The sequence below is a fragment of the Hippopotamus amphibius genome, chromosome 15 (genome assembly GCF_030028045.1).
Source record: "Hippopotamus amphibius kiboko isolate mHipAmp2 chromosome 15, mHipAmp2.hap2, whole genome shotgun sequence".
NCBI lineage: Eukaryota > Metazoa > Chordata > Mammalia > Artiodactyla > Hippopotamidae > Hippopotamus > Hippopotamus amphibius.
The window spans coordinates 13,759,805-13,787,519 of record NC_080200.1 but is presented as its reverse complement, the minus strand read 5'-3'; the positions used below and the strand labels follow the sequence as shown (position 1 = coordinate 13,787,519).

The following is a 27,715-nucleotide window of genomic DNA, read 5'->3' as shown; positions in this document are numbered from 1 at the left end:
CTATAATTGTAGCATAAAACACTATAAGCTACACGTAATTAAAATATACAATTGGATAAATAAAATGAGCCATACAAAAATTACAATACATACCTCATTTTTCCATTATTATGTAATTGAAGAAAGTGCACTAAAAACTTTAATGTCTTTTTATGCAATTGTTAAAATGTAGTATTTCTGAGACAGTTTTCTTATTTATGAACATCATATGTGATTGTAAACATAACTTCAGATGAATGTGCATGAAATAAATGAAATGTATGGATATATTTTGTTGAGTACAAAGATAATGCTCAAAGGAAAAGCTGAGTGTGTAGGTGTGTGTTTATTTGTATATACTTTTATTGCAAAAAAGGTACTGATACACATATTTGTAAACAAACACAGAATCATTTATAATCTCATATACTGTATTTAAAGGAAAATTGGAGAGGATTAAAAAGAAAAAACAATCTATAAATTAACATGAAATCAAATGAGTTTAGAAATTTAGATGCAAAGATTTAAAATAAATGGTAGGCACAAATTTAAATAATGAATTACATTTTCTTTCTTAATGTCTCAAAAGTGACAAATCTGAAGCACATTTACATTTGTGCATGAGAAATTTTCTACCTGCTAAACAGGTAAATATCTCCAAATTGATTTTTAATTTCTTCTTCTGCTTAAGGTACGGTCACATCACTAAATATACCTTTACAGGAGAAGCCAAATGAATGAACTGAGACACTTAATATCAGTTTCTTGAACAAAATTTTGTTGGGTGAAGGTCTGTATTCAATTCCCAATGCTAATGTTAAATACCACACTAGTGATATAAAACCAACACAAGCATACTCTTACCATTCTGGAGGTCAGAAGCCTGAAATGAGACTCAGTGGGCTAAAATCAAGAGGTTTGTGGGCTGTGGCTAAAATGGCAGAGAAGGAAGACCCTGAGCTCATCTCCTCCCTTGGGAACACCAAAACTACAACTACTTACAAAGCAACTATCTATGAGAACGACCTGAAGACTAGAAGAGTTGATTTTCCACAACAAACGATATACAGAAGGAAACACAGTGAGATGAGTAGGAAGGGAAGAATGTAATATGGATCTGGCTCCCACCCCTAGGGAGGTGACCCACAAACAGAAGGATAATCAAAACTGCAGAGGGTCTCCCCAAGGAGTGATGGGTCTGAGCCCCACATCAGGGTCTCCAGCCCAAGAGTCCTGCACTGGGAAGACAAGCCTCTAAAACATCTGGGTTTTGTTTGTTTGTTTCCCACATCTTTATTGGAGTATAATTGCTTTACACTGGTTGTGCTAGTTTCCACTGTAAAACAAAGTGAGTCAGCTGTATAAAACATGGCTTTGAAGTCCAGCATGGCTTGCATATGGGAGAACCAGAGGGCTATAGGAAACAGACTTCACTCTTTAAGGGTGCATACAAAATCTCATATGCTCTGTGTCCCTGGACAGAGGCAGTAATTTGAAAGAAGCCTTGGTCAGACCTACATGTTGATCATTTTTTTTTCCTTTATAAAATTATTTATTTATTTATTCATTGGCTGGGTTGGGTCTTTGTTGCTGCACGTGGGCTTTCTCTAGTTGTGGTGAGTGGGGCTACTCTTCATTGCCGTGCGCAAGCTTCTCACTGCGGTGGCTTCTCTTGTTGCAGAGCACGGGCTCTAGGTGCGTGGGCTTCAGTAGTTGCAGCACGTGGGCTCAGTAGCTGTGGCACATGGGCTCTAGTGTGCAGGCTCAGCAGTTGAGGCGCACGGGATTAGTTGCTCCAAGGCATGCGGGATCCTCCCGGACCAAGGATCGAACCCATGTTCCCTGCATAGGCAGGCACATTCCTAACCACTGCACCACCAGGGAAGCCCCCACCTGTTGATCTTGAGGAGCTTCCCAGAGAGTCAGGAGTCACCCAGGACTCCCCCTGGGGACATAGACATGGCAACAGTCATATTGGGGAGCTTGTTCTATCAGAAGGACATTTATGCTGGTAAGTACCATTTTGGAATCCTCCTCTAGCTTTTTAGCACAAGGGTCTTACCCATCCACCAATGAGCCAGACCAGCCCTGAGACCCCCCAGTCTCAGCACCAGCCACCCCAGAACATGGCTCTGCCATCTAGCGGGCCTGCACCAGCCCCAAGAACACCTGGGCCTTGAAGTCACCAGCACTGTTTGTGTACTGTTTCCCTAGAACCTCCTAAGCTGTACAGAGAGTCATGCCAGGATTCAGACCTCCACACCAGCAGGCTGGGGTTAGCCCTGGAACCCCGCAATCAGCCATGCTGGGACCAGACCAAATAGTTCTAAAATTTGTATGGGAACACAAAAGACCCTGCATAACTAAGGCAATCTTCAGATAGAAGCACAAAGCTGGAGGCATGATGCTCTCTGATTTCAAACTGTACTCTAAGGGCACAATAATAAAAAAAAAATATGATAATGGCTCAAAAACAGACACACAATTCAATGGAACAGAATACTGGGCCTAGAAATTAATCCACAGTTATATGGACAGTGAATCTATGACAAAGGAGAAAAGAATATATAATGGGGAAAAGAAAGCTTCTCCAATAAATGGTGTTGGAAAACTGGACAGATACATACAAAAGAATGAAATTGGACTACTGTCTCAGACCAGGTACAAAAATAAACTCAGGATAGTTTAAAGGCTTACATGTAAGACCTGAAAACGTAAATCTCCTAAAAGAAAACAGGGGCAGCATGTTCTTTGAAATAGGTTTTAGCAATCATTTTTGGAGCTATCTTCTTAGGCAAGGTGAACAAAATAAAAATATAGAATAAACAAATGGGGCTACACAAATCTAGAAAAGCTTTTCCACAGTGAAGAAAACTATTAAGATAATTTAAAGGCAGCCTACTGAGTGGGAGAAGATAATTGCAAATGATATCTCTGACAAGGGGTGAATAGCCAAAATACAAAAAGAACTCACAAAACTCAATAGAAACAAACCAACAAACAACCCAGTTAACATATGGACAGACGGACTGAATACACATTTTTCCAAAGACACACTGATGGCCAAGAACATATGATTCTTAACATCAGAAGTCATCAGGGAAATGCAAATGAAAACCATAACGAGACACCATCTCCCACCTGTCAGAATGAATGGTTAGCAACAAAGGGGCAAGAAATATCAGCTGTTTTGTGGATGTGGAAAAAAGAGAAAGTTTCTGCCCTGTTGGTGGGATATTGTATTGGTATATCCACTATGCAAAACAGCATGGCATTTCCTAAAAAGTTAAAAATAGAACTGCTATACGATCCAGCAATTTCACTTCTGGGTATTTATCCAAAGAAAGCAAAAACACTAATTCAAAAAGATACATACACACTAATGTCTATTGCAGCATCATGTATTGATACAATAGCCAAAATATAGAAGCAACCTAATCGTCCACAGTAAACTAATGTGTAAATATGATGCGGTATACATACACAATGAAATACTACTCCATCATTGAGGAAAATGAAGTCTTGCCATTTTTCACAACACAGACGGACCTAGCTGGTATTATGGTTAGTGAAATAAGTTGGACAGAGAAAGACAAATACTGCATGGTCTCAATTATATGTGATATCTACAAAATCAAAGCAAACAAAAAAAAGCAAAAACAGACTCATAGTTACAGAGAAAAATGAATGGTTGCCAGAAGGGAGGGGATTACAGGTGCACAAAGTAGGTGAGGGGGATTAAGAGTTCCAAACCTCCAGTTATGTAATAAATGTCTTGGGGATGTAATATACAGCATAAAAATCATGGTCAATAAAATTTTAATAACTTTGTATAGGGACAGATATTTATTAGACTTATCATGTTGATTATTTCAAAATGTATGCAATTGCAAAATCACTATGTAGTACACATGAAACTAACATAATATTGTACATCAACTATCATTTAATTTTTTAAAAACGGAAAAGATGTTTGTAACTCTAGGTTCCTCCTGGAGGCTACAGTGAAGAATCTATTGACTTTCCTATTCCAAGCTCAAATTATAGGGCAAGAAATTCCTAAAAGTATGCTACTTAACAAATACATCATAATGAGGGAGTAATTGACAGCTTTCAACCTATAATTTAAGAATAAAATTACTAATTGCTTTGCCAAATGTGCCATGAGCAAAGGTGTGCAGTGCTCAAAGTTTATATCAAAGGAACATAGTTCTCCCCTTTGTTGAAAAAGAAAACAACTTTCCATAGATATCAGAGGTTGTGTCTCCAACATGATGTTTTGAAGATTCAAGGGATCTAATCGAGCCAGGCAGGTTGCTCAGTCTCAGACTTTGGGGAAATTTTTTAAATCAGGTTTCGGCTAAGGTGATACAAGATTAGACCTCTAGAAGCCAGCAGAATTCATTAGGAAAGTTTTTTGATCTTTTCTCAATAAAACTGTAATCACTTGACTTCTAAGTTGGTCTATCGGGAACACGAAATCTCCAGGAAAGCTTTATTTTCTGTCCATACTGGTGCCCCACAGGGAAATCTCTTGCTTAGAGGTTGAAGGAAGAAGAGGGAAATGTACTAATGAGCAGACAGAGAAAGCTGTAAATATCTCCTCTGCTGCAGTCCCTCAGCATGTGTAACCATGGGCTGGACGGGGATGTGGTTGATAATTCTGGAGTCCTAAGTCTGGCTAGAAGACCAATGTTTGACTCCTTCCTGCTGTCTTGTGTGGAGATAGAGGTTGTCTTCATCATCAACAACCCAGGAGGTCGGATGTCCATATAGAGAGCTTCCCCTCAACGTTTCCAAGCCGGTGAGTCCAAGAGCCCATTAGGTGCTGCAAAAGCCCATTAGGTGCTAGACCAACATATTACTTGCAAATATTTCCTCGCAGCAGCTCAAGAGACATATATATCACAGTATCACCTTTCACTCTAGGTATTCACATTAAATTTACTTTATAACTAAGAAGGTGCATGCTAAATAGCTTTACTTTGAAATTGTTTTATTACCTGTACTTGAATATACTTATGGGTTATTCATATATTTTTCTCATAAATTTTTTATACAATTTCTTTACATTTGTGTAGTGTGGTCATAGTGCTTTTATTCTTATTCTTACCTGTATTCTTCTAAATGAGAATTGGAGTTTTTCCTACCTACTTTGCTATTTGTCGCTGAATTTTTTTATGTAAGTAGAGATGTATATGTGGGGAAATGTAAGGGTTTATAAAAAGCATGTAGTCAGATCTATCACTCAGTCATATTATGTTAACTCCATTGCTTTTTATTTTTTACTTTTCTAACTAAAAATTTAGCTGTCACTTTTATATTCTTCAATTGCAAGTCTTTGCTATTAACAAAAATGAAAGCAAATGTTTTCTGTATACTTGGTACTAGTAAATCACCCTTTATAATTACTACCAGCTTGTTTTTAAACCTCTGTTATTCCCTATTGTTCCTTCTGGCCTTTGTGATTACATCTATTTCTAGAATTTGCATCATCTCTGACAGTGGTCATCTGGAAGGCATTCTTTTTTACACTAACTGAAGATTACCTTTACCTTCCATAAGTATATTTGTATCCACATATCTTTATATAAGAAGATATTATAACTTATATACCGCTACATCTCCAATTTTAAAAGCCCTTTTATTTCCATATTTAGAAATTTATTCTTGAATTAGAGACCCATACTGATATCCTTAATTAGTCATTATTTGTCTTTATATAAGCTAGTTTTAAATTCTCATTTACTTTTGTTTCATACCGTTGTTTTGAAACCTCTATACTTAACCTGATTTCATTTCTACCAACAATCTTTATTTCATCAATTCTTAGTTTCTTTTAACACTCTCTTCTTTTGTTCTGCATACATATTCATATGCTTTTATACAAATACATGAATAGCATCCTGTGCCCATCATACATGCTCTTTATATTTTAGTGCAGTCTCTTTTCTTATGTTTCCAGTCTTTCTTCTTACTCAATAATAACTCAAGGATTTACTTCCATTCAACCAGTGTAATGCTGATTCATTATTTTAGTGCCTGCTTGATATTTCATGGTATGACCGTTATTCACACATTGAAAGCTTTACTTAGTTTTCTCAATATATTGCTATTACAACAATCATACAAAAAATATTCTGAGATTGTTATGTTAAAACTGTGATTCCCCACCAGAGGCAATATTGTTCCCCCAGGGGATATTGAGCAATGTCCAGAGATATTTTGGGCTGTCACTTGTGGAGCTGTCAGTAGCAGCCAAGGATGCTATAAACACCCTAAAATGCGCAGGATAAACCCCATCACAAAGAAAAATCAACTGACCCAGAATATCAATAGTGTCAAGATTGAGAGACCATGGTTAAAATATTTATATTTTAATGTTTACAGCTGTCTTCAGGTTATTTCCCCAATGTTTAACACTTCACATTTCTGCCAGCAAAATTAGAGAATCCTTGTTTACTACCTGTTTAAAAAGTCCAACCCCAATCAATATGAGAGATATTTGTCTCACAGACTGATGGATGTGAATGAGTTTTCTTTTTGTTTTCTTAAACTATTAATCAACTTGAGGAAATATTCATATAGTTGATGACCATGTTCATTATTATATGCCCATTGTTATTATATGTCCATAAACTATATGCCTTCCATAGTTTGCAGTATTTTAAATGATTTTTACACATTATTGTTTATTAACTTTCAGCTGGATATATTGTCCTTAAATTTTTTTAAATTTTATATGGTCAAATATATCTAACTTCTTACATGTGATTTTCTTAATTATGATGTTTTTGTCCACCTGTAGCTTTTGCCTACCATGTCCTTTTTGCCTTTACACTGAGGTCTTTATCCTTGTGAATTTTTTTAGGATGCATGAAGTAAGCAACCATATCCTTCTAGATAGATAACTATTAGTGCCAGATTTTGTGAAATAGATCAACCTTTATCAAATTTGTCACATATTAAATGTCCATATGTACTGAAACCTAATTCCTGATTCATTCAACAAATAACAGAATGTCTGCTACATGCCAGAGTTCCAGGTACACTTTATGGTCTGTTATCTTATGTCAAAGTCTTTGCTTAATTAATTATTGGTCCATGTTGATATTGTTCAATTCCTGCTATTGTACATCATATTTCAGTTAGTTTTCAAAGCTTCATTCATTAGTTGAATATAGTTGTATAACACCACTCTACTTAACTGGTTTCATTATCTCTGCCAGCCATTTTATTTCATAATTTTTTATTTTATTAGAGTTGTTTCTATGTAAATGTATATATATTCACATACCATTTTGAAAAAGTACAGCAAACAATGCAAGTGAAAGCCCTGCTCCTCTGGGACTTGCATTGTCGTGGTGAAGTCACAACACAAAATAAATGTGCATATGACACACATCCTCAGACATGAATCTTGTGAAGAAGATTATTCAGAGTTAGAGGATGGGTTACCACGGTGTGTGCAGAATTTTCCAGTGTGGTCTAACGGGGCCTTGGTACAAAGGCCGGAACCAGGACTAGGGTGTGCATGCAGATTTATTTTGAAGACGTCAAAATGCAAAGTTCAGGCAAAACAAAGAAAAGATGACACAAGAGAAAGATAAAAGGGACTTGTCTCATCCCCTATAATATCATATAAAATCCAATTGATCAAAAAAATATGGAAGAGGCATGGAAAAAAAAAACAAAGCAAATCTTCTACTGCTACATACATAACATGACCAACTTGGTTGTACTTTGCATATTTCCTTTGGTGACGTGTTGGTTTATTCCCTTAGCATATTTTCCTCTTGAAGCTTTGAATCTGTAAGTGATTGACACCATAACGATATCACTGCATTTTTCTACTGGCCAAATTTAATTTGCTCCTTTATTCTTTTTCTCTGTATCAAGGAGCTATAAAAAGACTTGGAATAACAAGGAATTTTTTTTTTTGTTTCACCATCTCTCAGGGCCCACTTGAGCTATTAGATCTTTGTTCCTGCTCATTCATCTCCAATTTCTCTGCCCCCCGACCCCCTGCCACTTTCTGTTCATTGAGCAGAATCTTTATGTTTTTTTAAATACAGGACATAAAATGAGAATGCCAAGCTGGATCCTCAATTTCATTTTCCATGACAAGCTTACTAATTGGAATTTCAGTTGCCATTTCTACATTCTTTGGGGAAATAATAATTGATCTGGCCAGCTTGAGCTTTTCCACTCATAGATTAACCACTGGGGCTGGATATGAGAAAGGCATAAGTACCCATACCAGGAAGCAATGGATGGGCTGGGGTGTGTGTGTGTATGTGTCTGTGTTTTGAAGTGAAATCAGTCCTCAGGGCAACAGTATGCAGCAGGTCTCATATATTCCAAGGTGATCCGTATACGGAGGTCAGAATTCAACAACAGATGGTGTTAAAGAAGTGGTCCATTTCAATTTACAGGATACCTTTTCAATGGGATTTATAAAGTACAGGAGGTACGGATCAGTGACTCCCTTTGCCTTGAAGTAAAACTAACAGTGAGGCCACCCATTTCTTCAGAACTTCCTAACACCATCTCTGATCACTCACTCTCTTGCTTATTCTACTTCCTATACTTGTTTACATTTTTGGAGCTGCTGAAAGTACTGTAATCCTGCAGGCCTTTGAAATGGTCATTCCCTCTGCCAGGCACACACTTTCCCAGGTATGCTTGTGGCTTCTGCCCTCTCTTCCTTGAGGTCTCCTTTCAAATGTCATATAGATTACTGGTCTTACCCAAACACCAGGACAATATACATTTACTACAGGAAGAAACAATGCTATTCTGTTTACATATATTGACTAAATCTGTTAAGCACCTCCAGAGAATGGATACCACTGTCCCCACTATTTGAATGAAGTTATTAACGGTTCTGTTGGTCTCCATGGACAGCTAGTATGTGATAGATCCAAGATCCAAAACTCAGTTTTCTCAGATCAGGAACGTAGAGAAGAATAGACTGGAGGGAGGGAGGATGGGAGAGGATTGAATTGGGAGTTCGGGATTAGCAGATGCAAACTGATTATATATATATATATATATATATATATATATATATATATATACAATGGATAAACAGCTAGGTCCTACTGTGTAGTGCAGGGAACTATATTCAGTATCCTGTAATAAACCATAATGGAAAAGAATATGAAAAATAATGTTGTTTTATGTGTGTGTGTGTGTGTGTATGTGTATAATGGAGTCACTGTTGTACAGCAGTAATTAACACAACATTGTAATTCAACTATACTTCACTAAAAGTAAATCTGAAAATACTTTAAAAAAGGAAATATACAATGTGCATAATTAAAAAAAAGAACGCTATAAAAATAGAATCATTCAGTGTGGAATCTCTGGGAACTGATTTTTTCACTCAGCCTAATTCTCTGGAGATTTGTCCAAATTTATATATTAATAATTCATCCCATGTTATTGATAAATAACAATGGGGTATGGTTGCCCCAGTTTGCTTAAAAATTCACCTGTTTAAGGGAATTTCAGTTGTTTCTAGTTTCTGACTCAAATAAAGCTACTATGAATATTTGTGTAAAAAAACAATTTTCTGATGCCAAAAGGTTTGCATTTAATATCATTTTTTTTTAAATCTTTTACCGTTTAATCTTTTAAACTGTTTAATTATTTCTGTACCTTGTATAATTTCTGTTGTAATCTGAGGGTTTATTTCTTATGATCATTTATCTAATGGGATGTTGAATCAGTAAAAAGTCATAACATTATAAGATATCATTTCTTTCTCTTCGCAATAACTTGGGTTTTTTTCCTGTTTTGTTATGTCTTCTGGGCATCAAGAGGATATAATTGAGTTTGGAATGCTGCAAGAAGCAAAAAACTTCCCTTCTCGATATAGTCTCTCAGGGATCAACTGTGCATTTTAGATCTTTTTTACCACTTTCTTACCAGTCGTGTATATCTATCCATGGTCTCTGTTTTTGAGCTGCTTTTTATATTTCCTTAAATCGAGGACACAAAATGGTCGTAAGAATACGGATCCACGTGTTTACGTGTCCATGCGAGGCTTACTAACTGGAATTTGGATATGATATCTACGTTCTTTTATTTATTGAGGTGACATTGGTCTATAACATTATATGTTTCATGTGTACATTATATTTTGCCTTCTACTACAGTGTGCTCACAACCAAAAGTTTAGTTTCCACCGATCACCATACAGTTGAACGTTTTTACATGTTGCCCTCTCTTTTTCTCTCCTCTCTGGTAACCACCACTGTTTCTCTGTATCTAAGTGTTAGCTCATGTTTAGTTTGATCAGTACCTTTTTTGATTTGTACATTCATTTGTCATGTAGTTTTTGTTTTTTATGTTCCACATATAAATGGAATTATATGGTGTCTGTCTTTTTCTGTATGGTTTATTTCACTTAGTATAATATCCTCAGGTCTTTCTGTGTTGTCAAAAATGGCAAAATTTCACATTTTAATGGCTGAGTAGTGTTACATTGTTTATATACATGATGGCTTTTTTTATCCATTTATCTATTGATGGACACTTAGGTTGCTTCTATATTTTGGCAACTGTATATAGTGCTGCAATGAACACTGGTATATATAATATCTGTTCAAATTTGTGGTTTTGCTTTCTTCAGCTAAATACCCAGAAGTCAATTGCTGGAACATATGGTAGTTCTATTTTTAATTTTTTGAGGAATCGCCATACTGTTTTTCATTAGTGGCCTCACCAATTTACATTCCTACCAACAGTATAAGAGGGTTCCATTTTCTCTACATCCTCTAAAGCACTTACTATCCCTTGCCTTTTTGATATTAGCCATTCTAATGGGCCTGAGGTGATGTCTCATTGTGCTTTGCTGTGCATTTCCCTACCAATTAGTGATGTTGAACATCTTTTCATGTGCCTGTTGACCATTTGTATGTCTTCACTGGAAAAACATCTATTCAGATATTCGGCCCATTTTTTAATCAGAGTGTTTGCTTTTTGTTTCAGGACTGTTTGAGTTTCTTATACATTTTGGATAGTAACTCCCTATCAAATATGATTTACAAAAATCTTCTCACATTCAGTACATTCCCTGTTCATGTTATTGATGAAGAAATCTTTCAGTTGGATGTAGTTCCATTAGTTTATTTTTGCTTTTGTTCCCCTTGCCTGAGGAGACATGTCAAAAAAAATACTGCAAAGAGTATACTGATTATGTTTTTTCTAGAAGTTTTATGTTTTAAGGTCTTATATTCGAGTTTTAGTCCATTTTGAGTTGATTTTTGTGTATGGTAAATACAGTTGATTTTTGTGTATGGTAAATACAGTTTCACTTTTGTACATGTGGCTGTCCAGTTTTTCAAACACCATTTATTGAAGAGACTATTCTTTCTCCACTGTATGTTGCTTGCTCCTTTGCCACAAGTTAAAGGACATATGTGTGGGTTTGTTTTGGCGGCACTCAATTCTGTTCCATTGATCTACATGTCTGGTTTTTGGTCAATACCATGCTGTTTTGATTTCTATAGCTTTGTGGCACAATTTGAAATCATGGAGTGTGATAGCTTCAGATTTGTTCATTTTTTCCTAAGGATTGCTTTGGCTATTTATGATCCTTTGTGGTTCCATATACATTTTAGAATATTTGTTCCATCTGTGAAAAATGCCATTGTGATTTTGATAAGGATAGCATTGAACCTGGTAATATGGACATTTTAACAATGTTGATTCTTCTAATCCATGAGCACAGAATATTGTTCAACTTATTTGGTCTTCTTCAGTTTTTTCAACAATGTCTTATACTTTTCAGTATATAAGACTTTCAACCCCTAGGATAAATTGATTCTTAGGTATACTATTATTTTGTTGCAATTGTTTTCTTAATTTCTTTTTCTGCTAGTTCATTGTTAGTGTATAGAAACACAAAAGATATTTGTGCATTGATTTTTGGATCCTGCAACTTTATGCTATTTGTTTACTGTTTCTAATAGTTTTTTGGTGGAGTCTTTAGGATTTCATGTCTATAAACTCATGTAATCCACAAATAGTGACAGTTTTACTTCTTACTTTCCAATTTGGAGGCCTTATTTGTTTTCTTGTCTTTTTGCTCTAGCTAGGACACCAATACTATCTTGAATAAGTGTTGAGAGTGGATATCCTTGTCTTGTTCTTGATCTTCAAGTGACAGCTTTCAGTTTTGCACCATTGAGTATAATATTAGCTGTTGGTTTGTCATGCATTGCTTTTATAACAATCAGGTATATATCTTCTATATCCACTTTATTGAGACTATTTATGATAAATGGGTGTTGAATCTTGTCAAATGATTTTTCTGCATACCATTTTTTTTTAAGATTTACTTCCTTATGTATTTATTTATGTGACTGTGTTGGTTCTTTGTTGCTACACACAGGCTTTCTCTAGTTGTGATGAGTGAGGGGTACTCTTTGTTGTGGTGCACAGTTTTCTTACTGAGGTGGCTTCTCTTGTTGTGGAGCACAGGCTCTAGGTATGTGGGCTTTAGTAGCTGTGGCTTGTGGGCTCAGTAGTTGTGCCTCACAGGCTATAGACCATGGACTGAGTAGTTGTGGTACATGGGCATAGTTGTTCCACAGCATGTGGGTTCTTCCTGGACCAGGCATTGAACCTGTACCCCCTGCATTGGCAGGCAGATTCTTAACCACTGTGTCACCAGGGAAGTCACAATCATATCATTTTTAAAATTTTATTGAAGTATAGTTGATTTACAATGTTGTGTTAGTTTCAGATATACAGCAAAGTGATTCAGTTATACATATATATATATATGTATATATATATACATATATATATATATAAATTCTTCTTCAGATTCTTTTCCCATATAAGTTATTACAGAATTTTGAATAGATTTCCTTATGATCTAATTGTTGGTTATCTATTATATATACATATATATAATATATTATTTGTAACTATCAAACTATGTATAGTATAATACAATATAATAGTATAATATATAGTAATATTCCATTTTTTATATGTACCACATCTTCTAAACTACAATTAGGTATCAACTCACTGATCAGAATGGCTATCGTCAAAAAAATCTACAAACAATAAATGGGGAAAGGGTGTGGAGAAAAGGGAACCCTCCTACACTGTTGGTGGGAATGTAAATTGGTGCAGCCACTATGGAGAACAGTGTGGAGGTTCCTCAAAAAACAAAAAATAGAGGTAGCATATGACACAACAATCCCACTCCTGGGCATATTCCTGGAGAATACCATAATTTGAAAACATACATACACCTCAGTATCCGTTGCATTACTATTTATGATAGCCAGTACATGGCAGTAATATAAATATCCATCAATAGAGAAATGAATAAAGAAGATGTGGCACATATGTACAATGGAATAATACTCATCCATAAAAAAAATAATGCCATTTGCAGCAACATGGATGGACCTAGAGATTGTTATACTGAGTGAAGTAAGTCAGAGAAAGACAAATATCATATGATATTGCTTATATGTGGAATATAAAAAAAAAAAGGTACCAATGAACTTATTTACAAAACAGAAGTTGACTCACAGATGTAGAAAACAAACACGGTAATCAGGGAGTAAGTGAGGAGGGATAAATTGGGAGACTGGGATTGACATATATGCACTATGATATGTAAAATAGATAACTAATAAGAACCTGCTGTGTAGCACTGGGAAGTCTACTCAATACTCTGTATTGGCCTATATGGGAAAAGAATCTAAAAAAAGAAAAAAAAATGAGTACGTAAATGTATATATATATATATATATATATATATAATCTGATTCACTTTGCTGCTCACCTGAAACTAAGACAATATTGTAAATCAACTATAATCAAATGAAACTTTTAAAAAAGTTCATATGATTTTTATCCTTTGTTTTATAATGTATTGATCACATTGATTGATTTTTAGGTGTTGAACCATCCTTGCATTCCTGAAATAAATTCCACTTTATTATGGTGTGTGATCCTTTTGAGGGATTGTCATATTCAGTTTGCTAATAATTTTGAGGATTTTTGCATATATGTTTATAAGAGATGTTGCACTATATTTTTCTTATTTTGTGTGTATTGCCCCACTCTGGTTGTCCTATCATGGTAACTGTGGACTCATGAAATGAGTTAGCAGTGTATCCTCATCTTGAATTCTTTGGAAGAGTTTGAGAAGGGTGGGTATTAAGTCTTCTTTGAATATTTGGTAGAACTTATCTGTAAAGCTGTCTGGGCCCGGACATATGCTTTCTGGGAGCTTTTTTTTTTTTTTTTTTTAATCTTTATTGGAATATAATTGCTTTACATTGTTGTTCCAGTTTGTGTTGTACAACAAAGTGAATCAGCTGTATTTATACATATATCCCCATATCCCTTCCCTCCCATGACTCCTTCCAATATTCCCTATCCCAGCCCTCTCAGTCATCACCCATCATCAAGTTGATCTCCCTGTGTTATGCAGCAATTTCCCACTAGCTATCTATTTTACATTTGGTAGTATATATATATGTCAAAGCTACTCTCTCTCTTCAACCCAGCTTCCCCTTTGCCCCCTCACCCTGTGCCCTCAAGTCCGTTCTCTACATCTGCATCTTTATTCTTGCCCTGTCCCTGTTTTTGCCCTGTCAGTCAGTTCATCAGTACCATTTTTTAGAGTCCATATATATGAGTTAGCATACAGTATTTGTTTTTCTCTTTCTGGCTTACTTTGCTCTATATGACAGACTCTAGGTCCATCCATCTCACTACAAAAAACTCAATTTCAGTCTTTTTTATGGCTGAGTGTTTCCTTAATTTCTCTTTCTGCTCTTTCATTGTTAGTGTATAGGAATGCAAGAGATTTCTGTGCATTAATTTTGTATCCTGCTACTTTACTAAATTCATTGTTTAGTGCTAGCAGTTATCTGGTAGCATCTTTAGGGTTCTCTATGTATAATATCATGCCATCTACAAAGAGTGACAACTTTACTTCTTTTCCAATTTGGGTTCCTTTTATTTCATTATCTTCTCTGATTGCTATGGCTAAAACTTCCAAAACTATGTTGAATAGTAGTGGTGAGAGTGGGCACCCTTGTCTTGTTCCTGTTTCTGGGAGCTTTTTGATTACTGTTTCAATACCTGTGCTAGTGCTCAAACTACTCAGATTTTCATGATTCAGTCTTGGAATGTTATATGATTCTAAGAATTTATTTCTTCTAGGTTGTCCAGTTTGTTGGCATACAGCTATTCATAATATTCTTTTGTAAAAAAATACTTTTTATTTGTGTGGTATCCATGTTTACTTCTGTTTCATTTCTGATTTTGTTGATCAGAGACCTATGTTTTGTTAATGAGTCTAGTAAAGGTCTCTGAATTTTGTTTATCTAAAAAAAAAGCTAATTTCATTGATTCTTTCTATTGACTCTTTAGTCACTACTTCATTTAATTCTGACTATGATTTTTATTATCCATTTCCATCTATTGACATTGGGGTGTTTGTTGTTCTTTTTCTAGTTCCTTTAGTTGTAAAGTAGGATTGTTTGAGATCTTTCTTGTTTTTTCAGGTAGGCCTTTATTGTGTAAATTTCCCCTTTAGAACTGCTATAGCTGCATCCTAGACATTTGGGTATGTTGTATTTTCATTTACATTTCAGTGATTTTTATTAAGCCTCTAATTTCTTCATTGACCCAATAGTAGTTCAGTATCATTTTGTTCAGCCTCTACATATTTGTGATTTTTCCAGATTTCTGCTTGTAATTGATTTGTAGTTTTGTATCATTGTGATCAGAAAGATACTTGATATGATTTCAATATTATTAAATTTGTTTAGACTTGTTTTGTGTTGTAAGTTATGGTCTTTCCTTGAGGAATTTTCATATGCACTTGAGTAGAATGCATATTCTGGTGCATTTGGATGGAACAATCTGTACAAACCTGTAATGTCCATCTGGTATAATGCTTCATTTAAGGCCACTCTTTTCTTGTTGACTTTTTGTTTGAATGACCTATGCATTGAAGTAATCAGCATGTTAAAGTCCCCTACTATTATTGTATTGTTATTGATTTCTCCCTTTAGGTCTCAGTCATTCTTTTGATTTTATTTATTTCTCTCTTTATTGGAGTATAATAGCTTTACACTGTTGTGCCAGTTTCCACTGTACGACAAAGTGAATCAGCTGTATTTCTACATATATGCCCATATCCCCTCCCTCCTGAGCCTCCTTCCCACCCTCCCTATCCCACCCCTCTATGTCACCACTAACCATTGTGTCAATCTCCCTGTGTTATGCAGTTGCTTCCTACTAGCTATCTATTTTACATTTGGTAGTGTATACATGTCAATACTACTCTTTCACTTTGTTCCAGCTTCTCCTTCCCCCTTCCCTGTGTCCTCAAAGTCATTATTTTATATATTTTGGTGCTCCTATGTTAGGTGCATAAGCATTAATAACTATAATGTCTTTTTGATGAATTGTGCTCTTTATCATTATACAATGTCCATCTGTCTCTTGTTACATTTTCTGCCTTGAAGTCTATTTTGTCTGATATAAATATGGCTACACCCATATTTATTTGGCTGCCATTTGCTTGGAGAATTGTCTCTACTCTGTTACTCTGAGCCTATGTTTTTCTTTGGAACTTAGATTAGTCCCCTGGAGTCAGCATAGAGTTAGGTCCTCTTTCCATCCAACCACTATGTATCTTTCCATTGGTGAATTTAATCTATTTACATTTAAGGTCACTATTGATAAAGTAGGACTTAGCACTGCCATTTTATCTTTTGTTTCCTGGTTGATCCATATCTCCATTATTTCATTTTCCTTGTGGTTATGGCTACCATTTTAGTTTGGTCATTTTCTAAGATGTTTCTCTCAGTTTCTTCTTTTTAAAATTTCTGTTCTAGATTTATGTTTGTTCTTACCATGAGGTTTGTATACAACACCTCATACATAAAATAGTCACTTCCTGTTGATAGTATCTTATCTCCACCTACTTAGGTGAGTTTCATTCTTTTCCTCTTCCCCTTTGGCTTTTAGTTGTCTCAAATTATCCCTTTTTTATTGTGAGTTTGTTACCAATTTAAAGTAGCCATAGTCATTTTTACTACCTTTTTTCCCTTTAAAATCTGTGCTAAAATTAAGGGTGTTTAACAACCTATTCTGATATAGAGTTGCAATTTTCTGATTCTGTCTGTCTTCAGTATATTTTTCCTTTTTATCTTCTGATGAAAATTCTCCTTTCAACATTTCTTGTAAGGCAGGTCTACTATTGACAAACTGTCTCAGATTTTTCCTGACTGGAAAGCTTATATTTCTCCTTCCTATCTGAATTTTAACTTTGATGAATAGGGTATTCTTGGCTGACTTTTTTTTTTTTTCTTTCATTATTTTTAGTGTTTCACTCCACTTTCTCCTGGCCTGTAGAGTTTCAGCTGAAAAAAATTCTGATAGCCTAATGAGGGTTCCTTTGTAGGTTACCTTTTTTCTTTCTCTGCTGCCTTTAAATTTCTTTCCTTCTTAGTGATTTTTGACAATTTTAATATAATGTGTCATATGGAAGGTCTTTTTTTGTTGAGGTACTTACGTGTTCTCTTCAATTTATCGGCTAGGGTACCCAATTCCTTCCTCAGGTTTGGGAAGTTCTCAACCATTATTTCTTTATTAATTTTTTAGAAATTTTATTGGGATACAATTGACATACAATAAACTGCATATATTTAAAGTGTACGATTTGATATTTGTTATTAGTAATGTATATATGGCAATCCCAATCTCCCAATTCATCCCACCCCAACCCACACCCACCCCCCCTTCCCCACTTGGTGTCCATATGTTTGTTTTCTACATCTGTCTCTATTTCTGCCTTGCAAACTGGTTGATCTGTACCATTTTTCTATATTCTGCATAAATGTGTTAATATAGAATATTTGTTTTTCTCTTTCTGACTCACTTCACTCTGTATGACACTCTCTAGGACCATTCATGTCTCTACAAATGTCCCAATTTCATTCCTTTTTGTGGCTGAGCAATATTCCATTGTATATATGTGCCATATCTCCTTTATCCATTTATCTGTTGATGGACATTTAGGTTGCTTCCATGAGTTGGCTATTGTAAATAGTGTTGCAATGAACATTGGGGTGCATGTGTCTTTTTGAAATAGAGTTTCCATATGCCCAGTAGTGGGACTACTGGGTCATATGGAGACTCTATCTATAGTTTTTCAAGGAACCTCCATATTCTTCTCCATAGTGGCTGTATCAATTTACATTCCCACCAACAGTGCAAGAGGGTTCCCTTTTCTCCACACCCTTTGCAGCATTTACTCTTTGTAGATTTTCTGATGATGCCCATTCTGACTGTTGTGAGGTGATACCTCATTGTAGTTTTCATTTTCAATTCTCTAATAATTGGTGGCGTTGAGCACTTTTCATGTGCCTCTTGACAATCTGTATGTCTTCTTTGGAGAAATGCCTGTTTAGGTCTTCTGCCCATTTTTTGATTCGGTTGTTTGTTTTTTTGATATTGAGCTCCATGAACTGTTTATATATTTTGGAGATTAATCCTTTGTCTGTTGATTCACTTGCAAATATTTTCTCCCATTTTGAGGGTTGTCTTTTCATCTTGCTTATAGTTTCCTTTGCTGTACAGAAGCTTTGAAATTTCATTAGGTCCCATTTATTTATTTTTGTTTTTATTTCCATTACTCTAGGAGGTGGATCAAAAAAGATCTTGTTGTGATTCATGTCGAAGAATGTTCTTCCTATGTTTTCCTCTAGGAGTTTTATAGTGTCTGCCCTTACATTTAGGTCTTTAATCCATTTTGAGTTTATTTTTTGTGTATGGTGTTAGGGAATGTTCTAATTTCATTCTTTTACATATAGCTGTCCAGTTTTCCCAGCACCACTTATTGTCTTTTCTCCATTGTATATCCTTGCCTCCTTGTCGTAGATTGATTGACCGTAGTTTATCTCTGGGCTTTCTATCCTGTTCCATTGATCTATATTTCTGTTTTTGTGCCAGTACCATATTGTCTTGATTGCTGTAGCTTGGTAGTATAGTCTGAGAGCAGGGAATCTGATTCTTCCAGCTCCATTTCTTTCCCCTCAAGATTGCTTTGGCTATTGTGAGTCTTTTTTGTCTCCATGCAAATTTTAGGATTTTTTGTTCTAGTTCTATAAAATATGCCATTGTTAATTTCATGGGGATTGTATTAAATCTAGATTGTTTTGGGTAATATGGTCATTTTCACAATGTTGAGTCTTCCAGTCCAAGAACATGGTATATCTCTCCATCTGTTTGTGTTGCCTTTGATTTCTTTCATGTGTGTTTTATAGTTTTCTGAGTACAGGTCTTTTACCTCCTTGGTTAGGTTTATTCCTAGATATTTTATTTTTTTGTTGCAATAGTGAATAGGATTGTTTCCTTAATTTCTCTTTCTCATCTTTCATTGTTAGTGTATAGAAATGAAAGAGATTTCTGTGTGTTAATCTTGCATCCTGCAACTTTACCAAATTCATTGATTAGCTCAGGTAGTTTTCTAATGACATCTTTAGGATTTTCTATGTAGAGTATCATGTCATCTACAAACAATGACAGTTTTACTTCTTCTTTTCCAATTTGGATTCCTTTTATTTTTTTCTTCTCTGATTGCTTTGGCAAGGACTTCCAAAACTATGTTGAATAACAGTGGAGAGAGTGGACATCCTTGTATTGTTCCTGATCTTAGAGGGAATGCTTTCAGTTTTGCACCATTGAAAATGATGTTTGCTGTGTGTTTTTTGTATATGGTCTTTATTATTTTGAGGTAACTTCCTTCTACACCCACTTTCTGGAGAGTTTTTATCATAAATCGGTGTTGAATTTTGTCTAAAGATTTTTCTGTATCTATTGAGATGATCATGTGGTTTTCATCCTTCAATTTGTTAATATGGTGTACTACATTGATTGTTTTACATATATTGAAGAATCCTTGCATTCCAGGGATAAACCCCACTTGATCACAGTGTATGATACTTTTAATGTGTTGTTGGATTCTGGTTTGCTAGTATTTTGTTGAGGATTTTTGCATCTAATTTCATAAGTGATATTGGTTTGTACTTTTCTTTTTTTGTAGTATCTTTTTCTGGTTTTGGTATCAGGGGGATGTTGGCCTCAAAGAATGAGTTTGGGAGTGTTCCTTTTTCTAAAATTTTTTGGAAGAGTTTGAGAAAGATGGGTGTTAGTTCTGCTCTAATATTTGATAGAATTCATCTGTGAAGCCATCTGGTCCTGGACTTTTGTTTGTTGCAAGATTTTTAATCACAGTTTCATTTTCATTACTTGTGATTGGTCTGCTCATATTTTCTGTTTCTTCTTGATTCAGTCTTGGAAGTTTACACCTTTCTAAGACTCTGTCCATTTCTTCCAGGTTGTTCATTTTTTAGCATATAATTGCTCTTGTGGTGCTTTTTATTTCTGTGGTGTGTGTTGTAAGATCTCCTGTTTCATTTCTAATTGAATTGAATTGAGTCCTCTCCATCTTTTTCTTGATGAGTCTTGTTAAAAATTTGTCAATTCTGTTTATGTTCTCGAAGAACTAGCTTTTAGTTTTATTGATTTTTTGCTATTATCTTCTTTGTTTCTATTTCATTTCTTTCTGCTCTGATATTTATGATTTCTCCTCTTCTACTAATATTGGGTTTTGTTTGCTCTTATTTCTCTAATTTCCTTAGGTGTAAGGTTAGATTGTTTATTTGGAATTTTTCTTGTTTTTTTTTTTTTTGAGGTAGGATTGTATTGCTATAAACTTTCCTCCTAGAACTGCTTTTGGTGCTTTCCATAGATTTTGAATTGTTGTGTTTTCATTGTCATTTGTCTCTAAGTATTTTTTGATTTCCTCTTTGATTTCTTCAGTGATCTCTTGGTTATTTAGTAGTGTATTGTTTAGCCTCCATGTGTTTGTGTTTTTTAGAGTTCTTTCCCTGTAATTGATTTATAATCTCATAGTGTTGTGGTCAGAAAAGATGCTTGATACAATTTCAATTTTCTTAAATTTACCAAGGCTTGATTTGTGACCCAAAATGTGATCTATTTGGAGAATGTTCCGTGTGCACTTGAGAAGAAAGTGGAATCTGCTGTTTTTGGATGTAATGTCCTATGGATATATATTAAATCTAGAAGGTTTATTAGTTCATTTAAAATTTGTGTTTCCTAATTAATTTTCTGTCTGGATGATCTGTTTGTTGGTGTAACTGGGGTGTTATAGCCCCCCATTATTATTATATTATTGCCATTTTCCTCTTTTATAGTTGTTAGCATTTGCCTTATGTATTGAGATGTTCCTATATTGGGTGCATATATATTTATAAGTGTTATCTCCTCTTCTTTGATTTATCCCTTGATCATTATATAGAGTGTTGTCTCTTGTCTTTATGGCATTATGTGGTGCCTTTCTTGTGTCTTGCAACATTTTTTATTTTGAAGTCTATTTTATCTGATATGAATATTGCTACTCCAGCTTTCTTTTGATTTCCATTTGCATGGAATACCTTTTCCATCCCCTCATTTTCAGTCTGTATGTGTCTCTGGGTCTGAAGTGGGTTTCTTGTAGACAGCATATATATGGGTCTTGTTTTTGTATCCACTTAGCTAGTCTGTGTCCTTTGGTTGGAATATTTAGTTCCTTAACATTCAAGGTAATTATCAATATATATGTTCCTATTACCATTTTCTTAATTGTTTTGTTCTGTTTTTGTAGGTCCTTTTCTTCTCTTATGTTTCCCACTTAGGGAAGTTCCTTTAGCATTTGTTGTAGGGCTGGTTTGGTGTTGTTGAATTCTCTAACTTTTGCTTGTCTGTAAAGCTTTTGATTTCTCCATCAAATCTCAGTGAGATCCTTGTGGGTAGAGTATTCTTGGTTGTAGGTTCTTCCCTATCATCACTTTAAATATGTCATGACACTGCCTTCTGGCTTGCAGATTTTCTGCTGAGAAATCAGCTGTTAACCTTATGGGAGTTTCCTTGTATGTTATTTGTCATTTTTCCCTTGTTGCTTTTAATAATTTTTCTTTGTCTTCAATTTTTGTCAGTTTGACTACTACGTGTCTTGGCATGATTCTCGTTGGGTTTATCCTGCCTGGGACTCTCTGTGCTTCCAGAACTTGGGTGGCTATTTCCTTTCCCATGTTAGGGAATTTTTCAACTATAATCTCTTGCAATATTTTCTTGGGTCCTTTCTCTCTCTCTTCTCCTTCTGGTACCCCTATAATTCAAATGTTGGTGTGTTTAACTTTGTCCCAGAGGTCACTTAGGCTGTGTTCGTTTCTTTTCATTCTTTTTCTTTATTCTTTTCTGCATCAGTGATTTTCTCCATTCTGTTTTCCAGCTCACTTATTTGTTCTCCTGCCTCAGTTATTCTACTATCGATTCCATCTAGTGTATTTTTCATTTCAGTTATTGTTTTGCTTACCTCTGTTTGTTTGTTCTTTAATTTTTCTAGATCTTTATTAAACTTTTCTTGCATCTTTTTGATCTTTTCATCCAGTCTTTTTTCCAACATCCTGGATCATCTTCACTATCATTATTCTGAATTCTTTTTCTGGAAGGTTGCCTATCTCCACTTCATTTAGATGTTTTTCTGGGGTTTTATCTTGTCCTTTCATATGGTACAAAGTCCTCTGATTTTCTTTTTTTCTGTCTTTCTGTGGCTTTGGTTTTCAGTTCCACAGAACAAAATAGTGTTGATACTGCTTGATACTGCTGTCTGCCCTCTTGTGGAGGAAGGTATCTAAGAGGCTTGTGGGTGCTTCCTGATGGGAGGGACTGCTAGTGGGTAGGGTTGGGTGTTGTTTTGGTGGGTGGCACTCAGTAGAACTTTAATCAGCTTGTCTTATGAAGGGTTGGGCTGCTTTCCCACCCTGTTGGTTGTTGGGCCTGAGGTGACCCAGCACTGGTGATTACAGGCTCCTTGGTAGGGCTCGTGGTGGACTCCAGGAGGGCTCACACCAATGAGCACTTCCCAGATCCCCTGCTGCCTGTGTCCCTGTCCCTGCAGTGAGCCTCAGCTGCCCCCTACCTCTGCAGGCAACCCTTCAACACAAGCAGGTAGGTCTGGTTTAGTCTACTATGGGATCACTGCTCCTTCCCCCTGGGTCCTGGTGTGCACACTACTTTTGTGTGCCCTCCAAGAGTGGAGTCTCTGTTACCCTCAGTCCTGTGGAAGTCCTGCAATCAAATCCCACTGGCCTTCAAAGTCTGATTCTCTGGGGATTCCTCCTCCCATTGCCAGACCCCCAGGTTAGGAATCTTGACGTGGGGCTCAGGACCCTTACTCCAGTGGGTGGACCTCTGTAGTGTAACTGTTCTCCATTTTGTGAGTCGCTCACCCAGCAGTTATGGAATTTGATTTTATTGCAATTGTGCTCCTCCTACCATCTCATTGAGGCTTCTCCTGTGTCTCTGGATGTGGGGTGTCTTTTTTGGTGAGTTACATTGTCTTTCTTTTGATGCTTGTTCATCAGTTAATTGTAATTCTGGTGCTCTTGCAAGAGGGAGTGAGTGCACATCCTTCTACTCTGCCATCTTGAACCAGCTCCTCCTTAACTATTATTTCTTTAAATAAACTCTCTACTCCCATCTCCCTCTCTTCTCCATCTAGGATTCCCATTAACCCAGTGTGGCCCTTCCTCAAAGTGTCAGATAACTCTTATAGAGTTTCCTCATATTTTTGGTGCCATATTTCTCTTTCATATTCTAATTGTATTATTTATAGATTTCTATTTTTGAGCTCACTAATTCTCTCTTCCATTTAGTCTGCTCTGTTTCCAGCGCTTTCTGATACAGTCTTCAACTTGTTCATTGAGTTTTTCAGCTCCAAAATTTCTGTTTGATTCATTTTAGAAATTTAATCTCTTTGATAAAGTATTCCTTCTGTTCATGAATTTTAACTCTGAGCCCACTGAATTGCCTTTCACAATATTCTTCTAGCTCTCTGAGTTACTTCATGACAGCTCTTTTGAATTGTCTATATGTTACATCACAATATTCCATGATTTTAACCTGGGCTTGTGGAGAATCGTCACTTTCTTTTTGTGGTACAGTGTTATCATGGTTCTTCATGGAGTTTGATGAGTTTATTTTTTCTCTGCCATCACATTTGAAATACTGAAACCCTTCTTTTTTAGGTGTTTTTTTTTTTTCTTGCTTAATTCTAATGATTCAACACATTATTCATTGCAGACATTTTTTGTTTCAATATGTGACAGTGTAGGACAAGGTTTTGGTCTCTCTTACCTGACCTGCCTCTGGTTATATTTAAGAATGGTCATTTTCCATCTACCTCTGCCTCTGTCAGAGGTATCACCTAGTGCTCTTGTGGGGGATTGTGTCTCCAGGGTCATTAATGCCTTGCTGCTGCTTACATTGCTAACATAGCAACTGGGGGAGCTTTGATGGTGGGCACTTTTGCTGCATTCATTGTCTCCTGGGTCTCACATCCTGCCATTGCAAGGATATGATGAAAGTAGGAAGTAGCCAGAGTCATACGTATCTTTGCCATGTCTGGGTTTGCCAGGCTTACTGGAACTGCCACTGTGGGAAGGAAATGGTAGGTGCAGAGTCATGGGCACCTCTGTGACTGGAAGGATAGGGTCACAGGCTCCACTACCACTGATTCCCAGTTCTCTATAGCCATGGGCTCTGCTGAGGCCAGAATAATGGAGGTGTGTGCACACATTTCTCTGATCCTACCTGGTTCTCTGGGGCTGTGATCTTAGCTGCAGCAAGCAGGGGTCTAGGATCATAGGCACGACTTACACTGTTCCCCAAGTTCCACCTTCTCTATACCTTCCAGTCTGCCCATTTTTAGATGTAAAGATGTGAGAAATTCTCTGTTGTCCTGGTGTGTTGGGCAGAAGTAGCTTTTTTGAATTATGGATGTTTTACTGGTTGTAAATTAAAGGGGAGAGACAAAGGGAGAATCTCACTCCATCATAATGCTGCTGTCACTCCTATTTCTGTTTTTTAAGGTTAAGATCATCTGATGTTGAAAGCTTTCCTTGTATCATTGTTATACTAATGATTATGGCTGAGGTGAGAAAACCCTGGCCATGGCCCTAAGAATTCATAGTACGCAGTGTGTGAGTGTTTGTGTGTGCACAGGTGTAAGTTTTGTGTGTATCTGTTATTTTGTGGGGTGGGAGCTGTTATCAGGGGAGTATCCCCTAGCCCATACACTTTTTTATTTCTTAAAATGCCATTATTTCACAGTTATTATTGAAGGACATTTTCACTGGATATAGAATTTTAGTTTAGTGACATTATATTTTGGCACTGTTAACATGTCGTTTTTTTTGGAACATCATTGTTGCTATTGAGAAGCCAGTAGCCAATTTAATTGTTGCCTTCTTGAGGATAGATAGTGCATTTTTGTTTTTCTTTTTGGCTGATTTTTTTAAAAACAATTTTATTTTATATTGAAGTATAGTTGATTAAAATGTTGTGTAAGTTTTGGATGTACAGCAAAGTGATTCAGTTATACATTCACAAGTATCTATTCTTTTTCAAATTCTTTTCTCTTTTAGGTTATTACAGAATACTGAGCAGAGTTCCCTGTGCTATAAAGTAGATCTTTTTCATTATCTAGTTTAAATACAGAGTGTGTACATGTGTGACCCTAAATTATAGACACAAGAATGTTAACCAATAGATGGAGATTTCTGCTCATAAGGTTCCTTGAAAATAAAATTAGTGATGTACTCCACATGTCCTGAAGTTTCAGCTGTAGCTGGGAGGCCACCTCATTCCTCAACATTCTCTGACACCATTTCTCATAATGCCCACCTGCTTATTCTGTCACCACATTGGTTCAACTTTCAGTCTTAAATGTCTGAAACAAGAGCCATCCTAAGGGTCTTTTCACTGGCTCTTTACCCTGCACAGTGCATGCTTCCCCACAATATCATCATGTCTCTAATTTTGTCTTCATCATCAACAGGTCTTCTGAAATCCCAGTAAAAAATAACCTCCCCATCCACTGTTTATTGTACATACTTTTTCCTTCTTCATATAATCAGTCACCATATGACATGATATATGATATTTATTTGTTTATACTCTTTCACTATTATATACTTTATGTTTCAGCAGTTTATATCTTCTGCATAGGAGTTGGTAAATATTCAACATATATATTTCAAATGCTTGAAAGCATTTCTCACTAAAACTGTACAATATATGATCTTTTGGGGAAAAACCTGAGAGTTTTCCCCTCATCATAATCTATCTAGGACTACCTGGGCACTTTAGATCTTCTCTTCTTTTGATATCTATATCATTTCCCTCTATCTAAGAGAATTTCAGTCAGAGACATTATAAAAATCTCTTAAAAGGAATAATTTGCTGAAAAAATATAAACTAATTTCTTGAATTTAAAATACAAATTTTAACAGGTGAACTCTTAGTAATGCTCATTTGTTTAAAAATTTTTTTTTCCCTTCATTTCTAGGCATCACAACCACCATATGGTATCAGGTAACTATACACACAATTCAGAATTTTTTCTTCAGGGATTATCAAAGGAACCAGAACTACAGTCTCTCATATTTGGAGTTTTCCTCTCCATGTATCTGATCACTGTGTGTGGAAACCTGCTCATCATCCTGGCTGTCATTTCAGACGCTCGCCTCCACACACCCATGTACTTTTTGCTCTCAAACTTGTCCTTCGTAGACATCTGTTTCACCACCACAACAACCCTAAAGATGCTAGTGAACATACAGATCCAGAGCAATGCTATAACCTATGGCGGCTGCATCGGCCAGATGTATTTTTACGTGCACTTTGCAGTGTTGGATGACTTTCTCCTGGCTGTGATGGCCTATGACCGCTTTGTGGCCATCTGCCACCCCCTGCACTACACAGTCATCATGAAGCCCCAGCTCTGTGGACTACTGGTGCTGGTGTCCTGGACCATTAGCGCCCTGCATTCCTTGTTAGAAAGCTTAATGATATTGCGGTTGACTTTCTGTACAGACATGGAAATCCCCCACTTTTTCTGTGAAATCAAACAGATTGTCAGACTTGCCTGTTGTGACACATTTCTTAATGACACAATTCTATATGTTACAGCAGTACTGCTTGCTGGTTGCCCTCTGGTTGGTATCCTTTACTCTTACTCTAAGATAGTATTCTCCATACATGGAATGTCATCCGCTCAGGGGAAGTATAAAGCATTTTCCACCTGTGCATCTCACCTCTCAGTTGTCTGCTTATATTATTGTACAGGCATAGGAGTGTACCTCAGCACTTCTGCTACCCACAACTCACGCTCAAGTGTAACAGCCTCAGTGATGTACACTGTGGTCACACCCATGCTGAACCCCTTCATCTATAGTCTCAGGAACAAAGACATTAAGAGGGCTCTGAAAAGAGTTGTTCAGATGGCAGTTATAAGAAGGGAAATTGTTCTCTGTCTGAGGAAGTGCGCTTGAAGCAGGTTGAAGCCTCAGAACTAGAAATTCCTATTCTTTGATCAGATTCTTGGTGTGAAACTTAATCCTTCTCTTTATTTCCTGGAATTTCAATTTCTTTCACTTTGAGCCTTTATACAATTTATGGAACTCACTTCCTGAAGTGTTTTGCTCTGATGTGTAGATAATTATTCCCGTCGTCCATTTTCCTACTTTCACAAATTTTTCCCAACCGTAAGGCAGAAATACTAGGAAATTCCCATTTATGTTATGGAACAACATGGATTTAGGTC

The 27,715-nt window shown here is 36.1% G+C and overlaps 1 pseudogene; it reads left to right on the top strand.

The window, feature by feature from the left end:
• Nucleotides 1–27,443, top strand: part of LOC130836247 (olfactory receptor 7A17-like) — a 38,848-nt pseudogene extending 11,405 nt beyond the window's left edge.
• The last annotated feature ends 272 nt before the right edge of the window (nt 27,444–27,715 follow it).